Here is a 16217-nt window from a genome sequence, read left to right on the forward strand (position 1 = left end):
CGTTGTAGGGAGGTCATACAGGCACGTGGAGGCCACACACAATACTGAGCCTCGTCAGGAGCATGCCCAGGCGTTGTAGGGAGGTCATACAGGCACGTGGAGGCCACACACAATACTCAGCCTCATCAGGAGCATGCCCAGGTGTTGTAGGGAGGTCATAATACACTCGTGGAGGCCACACACAATACTCAGCCTCATCAGGAGCATGCTCAGGCGTTGTAGGGAGGTCATACAGGCACGTGGAGGCCACACACAATACTCAGCCTCATCAGGAGCATGCCCAGGCATTGTAGGGAGGTCATACAGGCACGTGGAGGCCACACACAATACTCAGTCTCATCAGGAGCATGCCCAGGCGTTGTAGGGAGGTCATACAGGCACGTGGAGGCCACACACAATACTCAGCCTCATCAGGAGCATGCCCAGGCGTTGTAGGGAGGTCATACAGGCACGTGGAGGCCACACACAATACTTAGCCTCATCAGGAGCATGCCCAGGTGTTGTAGGGAGGTCATACAGGCACGTGGAGGCCACACACAATACTCAGCCTCATCAGGAGCATGCCCAGGCGTTATAGGGAGGTCATACAGGCACGTGGAGGCCATACATGTAATGCACACGCCCGGACTGACTGGCGTGTGCGTGTTTATGTAGTGATTCCACTGTGCCATGAACCGGAGAGTGCCTGGAGGGGTATAACTAAGTATCTGCCCGATCCGACCAAGGTCGCACGACGGCATACGACGCCAGTGCACCAGGGAGGAACCGAGCAGAGGAACCAGGGTCTACTCCAGGTCAGACTCCGGACACGGCTGTTGACCCACACCGGGGAATACAGGAACAGGCAGACTAGAGCACAAGCTGGGTAGGGTCCAGTACAGACTGGGAGACAAATTCGAAACCGCAGACGCGGTAGACAGAGCTGAGCAAAGCGAAAACCGCAGACGCGGTGGACAGAGCTGAGCAAAGCGAAAACCGCAGACGCGGTGGACAGAGCTGAGCAAAGCGAAAACCGCAGACGCGGTGGACAGAGCTGAGCAAAGCGAAAACCGCAGACGCGGTGGACAGAGCTGAGCAAAGCGAAAACCGCAGACGCGGTGGACAGAGCTGAGCAAAGCGAAAACCGCAGACGCGGTGGACAGGGCTGAGCAAAGCGAAAACCGCAGACGCGGTGGACAGAGCTGAGCAAAGCGAAAACCGCAGACGCGGTGGACAGAGCTGAGCAAAGCGAAAACCGCAGACGCGGTGGACAGAGCTGAGCAAAGCGAAAACCGCAGACGCGGTGGACAGAGCTGAGCAAAGCGAAAACCGCAGACGCGGCGGACAGAGCTGAGCAAAGCGAAAACCGCAGACGCGGCGGACAGAGCTGAGCAAAGCGAAAACCGCAGACGCGGCGGACAGAGCTGAGCAAAGCGAAAACCGCAGACGCGGCGGACAGAGCTGAGCAAAGCGAAAACCGCAAACGCGGCAGACATAGCTGAGCAAAGCGAAAACCGCAAACGTGGCAGACAGAGCTGAGCAAAGCGAAAACCGCAGACGCGGCGGACAGAGCTGAGCAAAGTGAAAACCGCAGACGCGGCGGACAGAGCTGAGCAAAGCGAAAACCGCAGACGCGGCGGACAGAACTGAGCAAAGCGAAAACCGCAGACGCGGCGGACAGAGCTGAGCAAAGCGAAAACCGCAGACGCGGCGGACAGAGCTGAGCAAAGCGAAAACCGCAGACGCGGCGGACAGAGCTGAGCAAAGCGAAAACCGCAGACGCGGCGGACAGAGCTGAGCAAAGCGAAAACCGCAGACGCAGTGGACAGAGCAGAGCAAAGCGAAAACCGCAGACGCGGAAGGAACAGGGCTCTGTTCACACGGAACAGACTAGAAGGGAAAGGCAGAACCAGATACCCACAGGGTACTTGCAGAGAAGTAGCGAGTGGACCACAAACTCACAAACGGAAGTACAGTGACAACGAGCAGGAGTAGGTACGAGTTCAGACTCTGCAGAAAAAGGAAAGGAACGGACATAGAGAAAAAACAGGTAAAAGATAGGAGAGAGTTCAGACTGGAACTGAGTGTACGGAGGAGACCGACACTGCAGCGGGATACAGGAGCGGGTCTGGGAATACGGCCCCCAGAGAGGCGGGACGAACAGGCAAGGAGCGTGTTCAGACTGGCCTGGAAATACAGCCTCCAGGAAGGCGGAACGAACAGGCAAGGAACGAGTACAGACTGCAGGTTAAGGTGCACAGATAGGACACAGTACAGACATGGGAACAGATACTGCAAGACAGGTAACATAGACAGGACCTGGCATGTCAGAGACAAAAGCCAACTGACAGGGCAAGATGCTCAGGCATGGGTTAATGGGGCAGCTGGTTTAAATACCAGGTGACAGACAGCAATAGGCTGAGGACGCACAAGGGGTGTGCCTGCAGCAGGTACAAAAAGCAGGAAGTGATCGGGCGCCGCCCATAAGCAGCAGACACAGAAGCAAACAGACAGCATGGAGGGAAGCCAGAGAGACACCCTGGACTGGAGATCAAGTGCGCGCTCTTGCACAGTGGGAGATGGACCACTATGCAAGGACGCCGCCAGGTATGTTACAGTACCCCCCCCCCCCTTACGCCCCCTCTTCTTCAGGCCTGCCAGAATGTTCCGCAGGGAATTCGAGGGCCAATCCTTTACTTCAAGTAGATCACTTCCACTGTCCACTGGAGAAACTGGTCTCATCTGGGTAGCTAGGATGCTACCTCCTATCCAGCCATCGTCAGCAACACACGAAACAGGTGGAGTACCAGGAACAGCACACAGGGAAGTCTCTTTCCACTTATTATCAGGTAGCACCCCAGAGGGTTCAGGAGACAACTGGAAGTCCTCCGCCGGGTTGAAGGAGTGCAGAGACTCGGGGGTAACCTCTGCTTCGGGGTACATCTTGTCAAACTCACAGGATGAAATGGGCGAGGTATCAGGTACAAGGTGTAGAAAAGTCCCTGTTACCTTGTTATCTGGTGGTACCCAGGAGGATTCAGAAAACAACTGGGAGTCCTCCGCCGGGTCGGAATAGTGCAGAGACTCGGGGGTAACCTCTGCTTCGGAGTACACTAGGTCGGACTCGCTGGATGAAGCGGGCGAGGTATCAGGTACCGAATATAGAAGAGTACCTGTCCATTCGTTATCAGGTAGCACCCCGAAGGGTTCAGGAGACAACTGGAGGTCCTCCGCCTGGTCGGAGGGGTGTAGAGACTCGGGGATAACCTCTGCTTCGAGGTACATCTTGTCAAATTCACAGGAAGAAATAGACAGGTTATCAGGTACAGGATGAAAAAAAGTCACTGTCTCTTTGTTATCTGGTGGTACCCCGGAGGAGTCAGGAAACAACTAGAGGTCCTCTGCCGGGTCAGAAGAGTGCAGAGGCTCGGGGAAAACATCTGCTTCAGAGTACACTAGGTCGGACTCACTGGACGAAGCAGGTGAGGTATCGGGTACCGAGTATTGGAAAGTCTCTGTCCATTCACCACCAGGTGGCACCCCGAAGGGTTCTGGAGACAACTGGAGGTCCTCCGCCTGGTCAGAGGGGTGTAGAGACTCATGGGTAACCTCTGCTTCAGAGTACACTAGGTCGGACTCACTGGACGAAGCAAGCGAGGTATCAGATCCAGGATATAGGAAAGTCTCTATCCATTCACCACCAGGTGGCACCCCGAAGGGTTCTGGAGACAACTGGAGGTCCTCCACCTGGTCGGAGGGGTGTAGAGACTCGGGAGTAACCTCTGCTTCGGAGTACACTAGGTTGGACTCACTGGACGAAGCGAGCGAGGTATCAGGTACAGAGTATAGGAGAGTCTCTGTCCTTTCGCTACCAGGTAGCACCCCGAAGGGTTCTGGAGACAACTGGAGGTCCTCCGCCTGGTCGGAGGGGTGTAGAGACTCGGAGGTAACTACCACTTTGGGGTACCCATTGTCAGGCTCACAGGACGAAGCGGACAAAGTATCGAGTACTGGGTGTAGAGAAGTCTCTCTCCATTTGTCATCGAGTGGTATCCCGGAGGATTCAGGAGGCAACAGGGGGTCCTCCGCCAGGTAGTAGAGGTGCACAGACTCTGAGGTAACCACAGCTTTGGAGCATCCTTGGACATGCACACCGGTTAAAGTGGGTGAAGCATCTGATGCCGGGTGCAGGAAGTTCTCCTGTGTGGAGTCTGGATGGGCAGAAGTCTCTTCGGGCAGGAGAACTGGTGCACTACCCACGCACATTACCCGTTGGGGCTTCTCCGGGATACAGGGAGATGAAGCTTCAGTAGGGACTTCAAGGTTGGGGTCAGGAGGTCTCAGGGAGGACAGACCCTGGCGTGACGGCTTGCCTCTACGCCTAGCACGTCTGGACTGCCTCTTGAGGTTGGGAGAAGTATTCCGGAAAGCGTAGTCACCCTGTGAGGATTCTGGGTGGGCAGTAGTCTCATTGGGCTGGAGGACTATTGCGCTACCCACACACATTACCCATTGGGGCTGCTCCGGGATATTGGGAAGTGAAGCTTCAGCAGGAGCCTCCGGGTTAGGATCATCAAAGACCATTAGAAAGGCCACCAGGAAGGCCATTAGGTCCAGGAGGATCGGATCCTGTGTTTCATATAGGGGGTTGATCCATTCCAAGGCATCACCCGCCAGGTAAGACATAATGAATGCCACCTTAACCCGATCGGTGGGAAAACATAGAGGGTAGAACTTGAAGTGTAGCATGCATTGCTCCACAAATGCACGACTTTGTCTTGGATCCCCATAATAACGTAGCGGATCCGCAGGAACGAGAGCAGATAGATCCATCTGGACGGGTGCGTAATTCGCCTGGAACTCAGCTAAAGGGAAAAAAAATTTTTTATTTATTTATTTTAATGCATGTATTCGCTGGAAAACTTCTCAGAGAGCGAAGGCCGTGGGGCTCAACGGGAACCATGGCCTGAGCATGCTGTAATGCACACGCCCGGACTGACTGGCGTGTGCGTGTTTATGTAGTGATTCCACTGTGCCATGAACCGGAGAGTGCCTGGAGGGGCGTAACTAAGTATCTGCCCGATCCGACCAAGGTCGCACGACGGCATACGACGCCAGTGCACCAGGGAGGAACCGGGCAGAGGAACCAGGGTCTACTCCAGGTCAGACTCCGGACACGGCTGTTGACCCACACCGGGGAATACAGGAACAGGCAGACTAGAGCGCAGGCTGGGTAGGGTCCAGTACAGACTGGGAGACAAATTCGAAACCGCAGACGCGGTAGACAGAGCTGAGCAAAGCGAAAGATCCTAGTTACTTACCGGTAACGGGATTTTACAGAGCCCATGACAGCACCACCTGAGAGAGGGTATCCGCCCACCAAGGACAGGAACCTACTGAATAAAAAGGCGGTACCTCTCCTCCGCATCAGTTTTTTGTTTCAGAGCATGAGAGGGCCTCCGAAGACAGGTTAATACATAACCACCACCTCAACATATGTACTAAACACCTTAAAAAAAGTGCACACCACAGTGATAAAGGGGAGGGAATTAATAGGGTGCTGTCATGGGCTCTGTAAAATCCCGTTACCGGTAAGTAACTAGGATCTTTTCCCCTTCTCCCATGACAGCACCACCTGAGAGATTTATAGAGATTAAATACCAGAGGGAGGGATCACCGCTTGCAACACCCTTCTACCAAAGGACAGATCAGTAGAAGAGGAAAGGTCAAGACGGTAATGTTTGTAAAATGTAGCAGGGGATGACCAAGTTGCCGCCTTACATATAATGTAGATGGGCACATCCGCCTTCTCAGCCCAGGAAGCAGCTACCGCTCTGGTGGAATGGGCCTTCAGGTTCTCAGGAACCGGCAGATTGCTAGAAGAGTAGGCTAAGGTAATAGTATCCCTGACCCATCTAGCTATGGTCCCCCTTGTAACCCTAAGTCCTTTCCTAGCCCCCTGAAAGGATATAAATAAAGCGTCACTCTTTCTCCAGGCTTTTGTCACTTCCAAATACTGGACTAACACCCTCCTAACATCTAAGGTGTGAAGCTTATATTCCTCAGAATCCCTAGGATTAGGATAGAAGGAAGGGAGAGTGATTACTTGAGTCCTATGGAACTTGGAGGCTACCTTTGGAAGATAGGCCGGGTCTGGTCTTAAGATTACTCTATCCATACATACTTGAGTGAATGGATGGTTAATGGATAGTGCGTGTAAGTCACTGACTCTACGAGCTGATGTCAGGGCCACCAATAGCGCAGTCTTTAAAGTTAAGATTTTTTCTGAAACCTTCTCTAAGGGCTCGAAGGGAGGTTTGGTTAATGCTTCCAGAACTAAATTAAGGTCCCAAGGAGGCATTCTTGGAACAGGAATAGGTCTGGATCTATGACAGGCTTTAATAAATCTAATGATCCATCTATTTGCTGCCAAGTCATAATTATACAGTGCCCCCAGAGCAGATACCTGTACCTTAAGAGTACTGGTGGCTAGTCCCATGTTTAACCCCTTCTGGAGGAATTCTAGTATGGCCTCAATAGGAACCCTCCCTTTGGCAGACTGACCCGAGGTAGACAAGAACTTAGCCCAGGTTCTACCATAGATTCTAGTTGTTATCGGCTTTCTACTTGCTAGAAGGGTAGTAACAAGATCTGGAGAAAACCCCCTTTGCGTCAATAGCGACCTCTCAAAATCCAAGCCGTCAAATGCAGGCCCGCTCTTTGGGGATGACAGACTGGGCCCTGCCTGAGGAGATCCGGGATGTCCGGAAGAACCCATGGATCTGCTTGGGACATTCTCTTCATCCAAGTGAACCATGGTCTCTTGGGCCAGAACGGGGCGATCAATATAACCCTCGCCCGTTCCTCTCGGATCTTCCTCAGGATAGTAGGGATCAGTACTAAAGGGGGAAAGGCATAAGCTAGAGTGAAATCCCACTGAATCTGCAGCGCGTCCACCGCAAACGCCCCCTCTTTTGGATTCAGGGAGCAAAAGGTTTCGGTCTTCCGATTGTGTCTGTTTGCAAACAGATCTATCTGGGGCTGTCCCCACCGATCCACAATCTGCTGAAAAACGGCTGGATTCAACTCCCACTCTCCTTGTTTCAAGATGTGACGACTCAAGAAATCGGCCTTTATGTTCTCTTCCCCTTTTATATGCAGTGCCGAGAGCGTAACCAGCCGACTCTCGGCAAACCTGAAGATCTGATCCGCTATTAACATCAGAGGGAGAGACCTGGTACCCCCCTGATGATTGATGTAGGCGACTGTTGATCTGTTGTCTGACATTATCCTGACGTGAGGACCCTGAAGAACAGAACTGAATTCTTTTAGCGCGTTTCTGGCTGCCAACAGCTCTTTCATGTTGGAAGAGAGGCTTGTCTCGCTGTCCGACCAGAGGCCTTGTACAGAACGATCCCTTAGGTGAGCTCCCCAACCTTCCGCACTTGCGTCTGTTGTAATTGTATCCGACACCTGGAAGGTCCAAGGAACCCCCAAAGATAGGTTGACCGGAGATGTCCACCAGTCCAGGGAGTTGATCACAACATCTGGAAGAGATATTTTCCCATTCAGGCGACCTTTGAGCCGCCTGTCCGCTGCCAGAATCTCCTGTTGAAGACATCTGGAATGGTGCTGGGCCCACTGAACCGCCGGAATGCAAGACGTCATTGTACCCAACAGAGACATTGCACTCCTCAGGGTGATGGTCGGATTGCTGACAATCTGAGATGTTAGGGATCTGATCTTCAGTTTCTTTTCCTCTGGCAGAAGACAGGTTTGGTTTTCCGAGTCCAGAATGAGACCCAGGAAAGACTGAACCCTCTTTGGTTCCAGCCTTGACTTCTCCAGATTTAACAGCCAACCTAGGCGTCTTAGACTGGCCATGACGTCCGCCAGGGCTAGAGCACAGAGTTGACTTGATCTGCCCACTACTAAGAAGTCGTCCAGATAAGGGATGACTAAAATATCTCTTTCCCTCAAGTGCGCTGTGACCTCCAGAATGATTTTTGTGAAGACTCTCGGCGCCATGGAAATGCCAAAGGGAAGAGCTGCGAACTGAAAATGCCTTACGTGCCTGCCGAATTGTACAGCTACTCTTAGAAACTGTTGATGATCTGGCAAAATCGGGACGTGGTAGTAGGCGTCCTTCAGATCGAGGACGCACATAAAACAGTCCGGAAATAACATCTTTATGGCTGATTTTATTGTTTCCATCTTGAAAGGCCTGTAGATTAAATGGTCGTTCAGTCTCTTTAAGTTCGCAATGGTCCTGAAGGAGCCGTCCGGCTTCTTTATTAGGAAGAGGGTCGAATAGAATCCTCTTCCTTGCTCGGGTGCAGGTGTTTCCACCAGAACTCCTTTCCTGAGCAGAGAGAGAACTTCCTGCTGTAAGGCTATCTGTTCCACTAAACCTCTGGGGGCTGATATTTTGACAGTGTTCTTGGGCCTGCTCTTGAACTCTAGTGTGAGCCCCCTCCTGATTATTCCTAAGATCCAAGAATTGGATGAAATTTTCTTCCAGGCAGGCAGGAAGTGGGACAATCTTCCTCCCACCTGGGGGGAACTGTCACTTAGGGGCTTTCTTATTCTCGGAGGAGGGACCCCCAAACATGAAGCCTCTGCTATACGGCTTTCGGTCTTTCCAGCTACCTTGGTCTCGGGGAGCTTTACTGCGGCTGTATTTTCTCTTCCGAAAGGAACTGTTAAATCGGGAACCAGACACCGTGGGAAATCCATGTTTTTTGTCTGCGGCTTTATCTAGGATGTCATCTAGACCTTTGCCGAACAAGAAGTCCCCCTCACAAGGGATTGAGCACAGTTTAGACTTTGACTGCACATCTCCTGGCCAGCTCTTGAGCCATAGCGCCCTACGGGCTGCATTAGAGAGGTTTGCAGACCGGGCAGCCAGCCTAACTGAATCTGCCGATGCATCTGCCAGGAATGCAGCCGCTCCCTGCACAAGAGGAAGGTCTGATAGAATTTTCTCCCTGGACACATTCCCCCTGATCTGGTCTTCCAATTGTTGAAGCCAGATCATCATAGATCTAGCAGTGCAGGTCGCTGCTACTGCCGGTTTAAGGGCCCCTGCTGACGACTCCCAGGTTTGCTTAAGGAAGGACTCCGCTTTTTTATCCAGCGGGTCTTTTAAGGCTCCTAAATCCTCAAAGGGCAGAGTGGATTTTTTTGAAGATTTTGAAATGGCCACGTCAATCTTAGGGGTTTTGTCCCATTTAGCCGCATCCTCATCCTCAAAGGGGTACCTCCGCTTGGAGGATGACGGCAGCTGACCCTTCCTCTCCGGTTTCTTCCATTCCCTTTCTATCAGAGATTTAATCCTGTCATTGACCGGGAATGAGCGTCTCCTCCTTTGGTCTAAGCCCCCGAACATAACATCCTGGACTGTTCTGGGCACTTTGGTATCGGTAATACCCATAGTCCCTCTGACGGCTTTAACTAGTCTCTCAGTATTATCAACCGAAAAACAAGGTCTGCCCCCCCCCATCATCATCCGAAGACTCCGATGACGATGAGGAGTGATTAGAGGAGGAAGGCAGTTCTCTCGTAAAACGGGACTCCACTGATTCCTCTGATTCTGAAGAAACTAGTTTTCGCTTCTTCTTTTTGAGTGAGGTTAAGCCTCTTAAAGACTCTCTGACCTCTGTCTGGATTAGATCCTTTAATTCTAAAGAAAACCTGGGGGACTCCTCTGCAATGGTTTTCTGAATACAGTCTGAGCAAAGGTTTTTGGCATAGGAGGTGGGAAGACCGATTTTGCATAAAGCACACTCCCTGTTTTTACTTTTAGCACTACACTTCTTCGCCTCCTGCCCCAAGAAATAAAAGGAGAAGAAGGAGGAAAAGAGAGAGAGAGAGAGAAGAGCACATTATTCAAGGTGAGACTTTCACGAAGATCACTCACCACACTGCCGTTCAGACTAGGGTACCGGAGGCGGTGGTTGCCGTTCACATGAGGGCTCCCATCTGGCGGAGGTGGACTGACGAAGTCTTTTCTGACCAGTCTTGCCGGAACTCGTACGCCCCTCACTGCTGTGACTTTGTCGATGGGAAGATTCCCGTTCCATTTGTTTGAGCTGCTTGCGCTGCTTTGATGGCTGTGGCTGCTGCTGTACTTCCTGTGGCGGTGACAGCTGCTGCCCAGGTGACTGCGGTTCCTCATTCATCATGGCGGGGATGCAGACACTGCCATCCTGATTGCTCCCCATCCTTAAAAGCAGTAGGGCTCCACCTCCTTTAGGCTCCTCCCCTTCCAGCAGCGTGCTCATCTCTCTTTTTCCTTTTTTTTTTTTTTAATTTTAGCCAGCTGGCGCGCTACCCGCAGATCCACCTGCCTCTGCGCGTGCGCAGCCCAGCGGCACCCGGCGCGCTTGCAGCGGGATGACAGCTTCCCACCCGCGCATGCGCAGACCCGGTTTCCGGCGCACTCCGTGATAGGGCGCGTCAGCACCCCGCGCGTGCGCAGCCCGGACTTCCGGCGCGCTCCGTCAGAGGGTGCGACGCGACCCCCACGTGCGCAGCCCGGAAGACCTGCCGGCCGGCGTGCTCAGTTCATCTTTGCGAGGCGCAGACCCGGCCGCAGGCCCCGGCGCACGCGGGGAGGCATCCGAAGGAAAACAGCACCTCCTCCCCACACGCAGACCCGGGCAGCAGCCAGACGGGCTGGGAACAGGGACCATCTGCTGCTTCCACGGCCTCCAGGCCGCACCGTCCATAATCCAGGTACGTGAGGTACCACCTGGTGAGGCTCCCATCAGGGACAGGAACCAAAAACTGATGCGGAGGAGAGGTACCGCCTTTTTATTCAGTAGGTTCCTGTCCTTGGTGGGCGGATACCCTCTCTCAGGTGGTGCTGTCATGGGAGAAGGGGAAAAACCGCAGACGCGGTGGACAGAGCTGAGCAAAGCGAAAACCGCAGACGCGGTGGACAGAGCTGAGCAAAGCGAAAACCGCAGACGCGGTGGACAGAGCTGAGCAAAGCGAAAACCGCAGACGCGGTGGACAGAGCTGAGCAAAGCGAAAACCGCAGACGCGGCGGACAGAGCTGAGCAAAGCGAAAACCGCAGACGCGGCGGACAGAGCTGAGCAAAGCGAAAACCGCAGACGCGGCGGACAGAGCTGAGCAAAGCGAAAACCGCAGACGCGGCGGACAGAGCTGAGCAAAGCGAAAACCGCAGACGCGGAGGACAGAGCTGAGCAAAGCGAAAACCGCAGACGCGGCGGACAGAGCTGAGCAAAGCGAAAACCGCAGACGCGGCGGACAGAGCTGAGCAAAGCGAAAACCGCAGACGCGGCGGACAGAGCTGAGCAAAGCGAAAACCGCAGACGCGGAGGACAGAGCTGAGCAAAGCGAAAACCGCAGACGCGGCAGACAGAGCTGAGCAAAGCGAAAACCGCATACGCGGCGGACAGAGCTGAGCAAAGCGAAAACCGCAGACGCGGCGGACAGAGCTGAGCAAAGCGAAAACCGCAGACGCGGTGGACAGAGCAGAGCAAAGCGAAAACCGTAGACGCGGTGGACAGAGCAGAGCAAAGCGAAAACCGCAGACGCGGAAGGAACAGGGCTCTGTTCACACGGAACAGACTAGAAGGGAAAGGCAGAACCAGATACCCACAGGGTACTTGCAGAGAAGTAGCGAGTGGACCACAAACTCACAAACGGAAGTACAGTGACAACGAGCAGGAGTAGGTACGAGTTCAGACTCTGCAGAAAAAGGAAAGGAACGGACATAGAGAAAAAACAGGTAAAAGATAGGAGAGAGTTCAGACTGGAACTGAGTGTACGGAGGAGACCGACACTGCAGCGGGATACAGGAGCGGGTCTGGGAATACGGCCCCCAGAGAGGCGGGACGAACAGGCAAGGAGCGTGTTCAGACTGGCCTGGAAATACAGCCTCCAGGAAGGCGGAACGAACAGGCAAGGAAAGAGTACAGACTGCAGGTTAAGGTGCACAGATAGGACACAGTACAGACATGGGAACAGATACTGCAAGACAGGTAACATAGACAGGACCTGGCATGTCAGAGACAAAAGCCAACTGACAGGGCAAGATGCTCAGGCATGGGTTAATGGGGCAGCTGGTTTAAATACCAGGTGACAGACAGCAATAGGCTGAGGACGCACAAGGGGTGTGCCTGCAGCAGGTACAAAAAGCAGGAAGTGATCGGGCGCCGCCCATAAGCAGCAGACACAGAAGCAAACAGACAGCATGGAGGGAAGCCAGAGAGACACCCTGGACTGGAGATCAAGTGCGCGCTCTTGCACAGTGGGAGATGGACCACTATGCAAGGACGCCGCCAGGTATGTTACAACACACAATACTGAGCCTCATCAGGAGCATGCCCAGGCGTTGTAGGGAGGTCATATAGGCACGTGGAGGCCACACACAATACTCAGCCTCATCAGGAGCATGCCCAGGAGTTGTAGGGAGGTCATACAGGCACGTGGAGGCCACACACAATACTCAGCCTCATCAGGAGCATGCCCAGGCGTTGTAGGGAGGTCATACAGGCACGTGGAGGCCACACACAATACTCAGCCTCATCAGGAGCATGCCCAGGCGTTGTAGGGAGGTCATACAGGCACGTGGAGGCCACACACAATACTCAGCCTCATCAGGAGCATGCCCAGGCGTTGTAGGGAGGTCATACAGGCACGTGGAGGCCACACACAATACTCAGCCTCATCAGGAGCATGCCCAGGCGTTGTAGGGAGGTCATACAGGCACGTGGAGGCCACACACAATACTCAGCCTCATCAGGAGCATGCCCAGGCATTGTAGGGAGGTCATACAGGCATGTGGAGGCCACACACAATACTCAGCCTCATCAGGAGCATGCCCAGGCGTTGTAGGGAGGTCATACAGGCACGTGGAGGCCACACACAATACTCAGCCTCATCAGGATCATGCCCAGGCGTTGTAGGGAGGTCATACAGGCACGTGGAGGCCACACACAATACTGAGCCTCATCAGGAGCATGCCCAGGCGTTGTAGGGAGGTCATACAGGCACGTGGAGGCCACACACAATACTCAGCCTCATCAGGAGCATGCCCAGGCGTTGTAGGGAGGTCATACAGGCACGTGGAGGCCACACACAATACTCAGCCTCATCAGGAGCATGCCCAGGAGTTGTAGGGAGGTCATACAGGCAGGTGGAGGCCACACACAATACTCAGCCTCATCAGGAGCATGCCCAGGCGTTGTAGGGAGGTCATACAGGCACGTTGAGGCCACACACAATACTCAGCCTCATCAGGAGCATGCCCAGGCGTTGTAGGGAGGTCATACAGGCACTTGGAGGCCACACACAATACTCAGCCTCATCAGGAGCATGCCCAGGCGTTGTAGGGAGGTCATACAGGCACGTGGAGGCCACACACAATACTCAGCCTCATCAGGAGCATGCCCAGGCGTTGTAGGGAGGTCATACAGGCACGTGGAGGCCACACACAATACTCGGCCTCATCAGGAGCATGCCCAGGCATTGTAGGGAGGTCATACAGGCACGTGGAGGCCACACACAGTACTGAGCCTCATCAGGAGCATGCCCAGACGTTGTAGGGAGGTCATACAGGCACGTGGAGGCCACACACAATACTGAGCCTCATCAGGAGCATGCCCAGGCGTTGTAGGGAGGTCATACAAACACGTGGAGGCCACACATAATACTCAGCCTCATCAGGAGCATGCCCAGGCATTGTAGGGAGGTCATACAGGCACGTGGAGGCCACACACAATACTCAGCCTCATCAGGAGCATGCCCAGGCGTTGTAGGGAGGTCATACAGGCACGTGGAGGCCACACACAATACTCAGCCTCATCAGGAGCATGCCCAGGCGTTGTAGGGAGGTCATACAGGCACGTGGAGGCCACACACAATACTCAGCCTCATCAGGAGCATGCCCAGGCATTGTAGGGAGGTCATACAGACACGTGGAGGCCACACACAATACTCAGCCTCATCAGGAGCATGCCCAGGCGTTGTAGGGAGGTCATACAGGCACGTGGAGGCCACACACAATACTCAGCCTCATCAGGAGCATGCCCAGGCGTTGTAGGGAGGTCATACAGGCATGTGGAGGCCACACACAATACTCAGCCTCATCAGGATCATGCCGAGGCGTTGTAGGGAGGTCATACAGGCATGTGGAGGCCACACACAATACTCAGCCTCATCAGGATCATGCCCAGGCGTTGTAGGGAGGTCATACAGGCACGTGGAGGCCACACACAATACTCAGCCTCATCAGGAGCCTGCCCAGGCGTTGTAGGGAGGTCATACAGGCACGTGGAGGCCACACACAATACTCAGCCTCATCAGGAGCATGCCCAGGCGTTGTAGGGAGGTCATACAGGCACGTGGAGGCCACACACAATACTCAGCCTCATCAGGTGCATGCCCAGGCGTTGTAGGGAGGTCATACAGGTACGTGGAGGCCACACACAATACTCAGCCTCATCAGGAGCATGCCCAGGCGTTGTAGGGAGGTCATACAGGCACGTGGAGGCCACACACAATACTGAGCCTCATCAGGAGCATGCCCAGGCATTGTAGGGAGGTCATACAGGCACGTGGAGGCCACACACAATACTCAGCCTCATCAGGAGCATGCCCAGGCGTTGTAGGGAGGTCATACAGGCACGTGGAGGCCACACATAATACTGAGCCTCATCAGGAGCATGCCCGGGCGTTGTAGGGAGGTCATAGAGGCACGTGGAGGCCACACACAATACTGAGCCTCATCAGGAGCATGACCAGGCGTTGTAGGGAGGTCATACAGGCACATGGAGGCCACACACAATACTCAGCCTCATCAGGAGCATGCCCAGGCATTGTAGGGAGGTCATACAGGCACGTGGAGGCCACACACAATACTCAGCCTCATCAGGAGCATGCCCAGGCGTTGTAGGGAGGTCATACAGGCACGTGGAGGCCACACATAATACTGAGCCTCATCAGGAGCATGCCCGGGCGTTGTAGGGAGGTCATACAGGCACGTGGAGGCCACACACAATGCTCAGCCTCATCAGGAGCATGCCCAGGAGTTGTAGGGAGGTCATACAGGCACGTGGAGGCCACACACAATACTCAGCCTCATCAGGAGCATGCCCAGGCGTTGTAGGCAGGTCATACAGGCACGTGGAGGCCACACACAATACTGAGCCTCATCAGGAGCATGCCCAGGCGTTGTAGGGAGGTCATACAGGCACGTGGAGGCCACACACAATACTCAGCCTCATCAGGAGCATGCCCAGGCGTTGTAGGGAGGTCATACAGGCACGTGGAGGCCACACACAATACTCAGCCTCATCAGGAGCATGCCCAGGCGTTGTAGGGAGGTCATACAGGCAGGTGGAGGCCACACACAATACTCAGCCTCATCAGGAGCATGCCCAGGAGTTGTAGGGAGGTCATACAGGCAAGTGGAGGCCACACACAATACTCAGCCTCATCAGGAGCATGCCCAGGCGTTGTAGGGAGGTCATACAGGCACGTTGAGGCCACACACAATACTCAGCCTCATCAGGAGCATGCCCAGGCGTTGTAGGGAGGTCATACAGGCACTTGGAGGCCACACACAATACTCAGCCTCATCAGGAGCATGCCCAGGCGTTGTAGGGAGGTCATACAGGCACGTGGAGGCCACACACAATACTCAGCCTCATCAGGAGCATGCCCAGGCGTTGTAGGGAGGTCATACAGGCACGTGGAGGCCACACACAATACTCAGCCTCATCAGGAGCATGCCCAGGCATTGTAGGGAGGTCATACAGACACGTGGAGGCCACACACAGTACTGAGCCTCATCAGGAGCATGCCCAGGCGTTGTAGGGAGGTCATACAGGCACGTGGAGGCCACACACAATACTGAGCCTCATCAGGAGCATGCCCAGGCGTTGTAGGGAGGTCATACAAACACGTGGAGGCCACACATAATACTCAGCCTCATCAGGAGCATGCCCAGGCATTGTAGGGAGGTCATACAGGCACGTGGAGGCCACACACAATACTCAGCCTCATCAGGAGCATGCCCAGGCGTTGTAGGGAGGTCATACAGGCACGTGGAGGCCACACACAATACTCAGCCTCATCAGGAGCATGCCCAGGCGTTGTAGGGAGGTCATACAGGCACGTGGAGGCCACACACAATACTCAGCCTCATCAGGAGCATGCCCAGGCATTGTAGGGAGGTCATACAGACACGTGGAGGCCACACACA

This window comes from Phyllobates terribilis, unplaced genomic scaffold, assembly GCF_046119375.1.
Source record: "Phyllobates terribilis strain yellow unplaced genomic scaffold, ASM4611937v1 Scaffold_11__3_contigs__length_659146591, whole genome shotgun sequence".
Classification (NCBI taxonomy): domain Eukaryota; kingdom Metazoa; phylum Chordata; class Amphibia; order Anura; family Dendrobatidae; genus Phyllobates; species Phyllobates terribilis.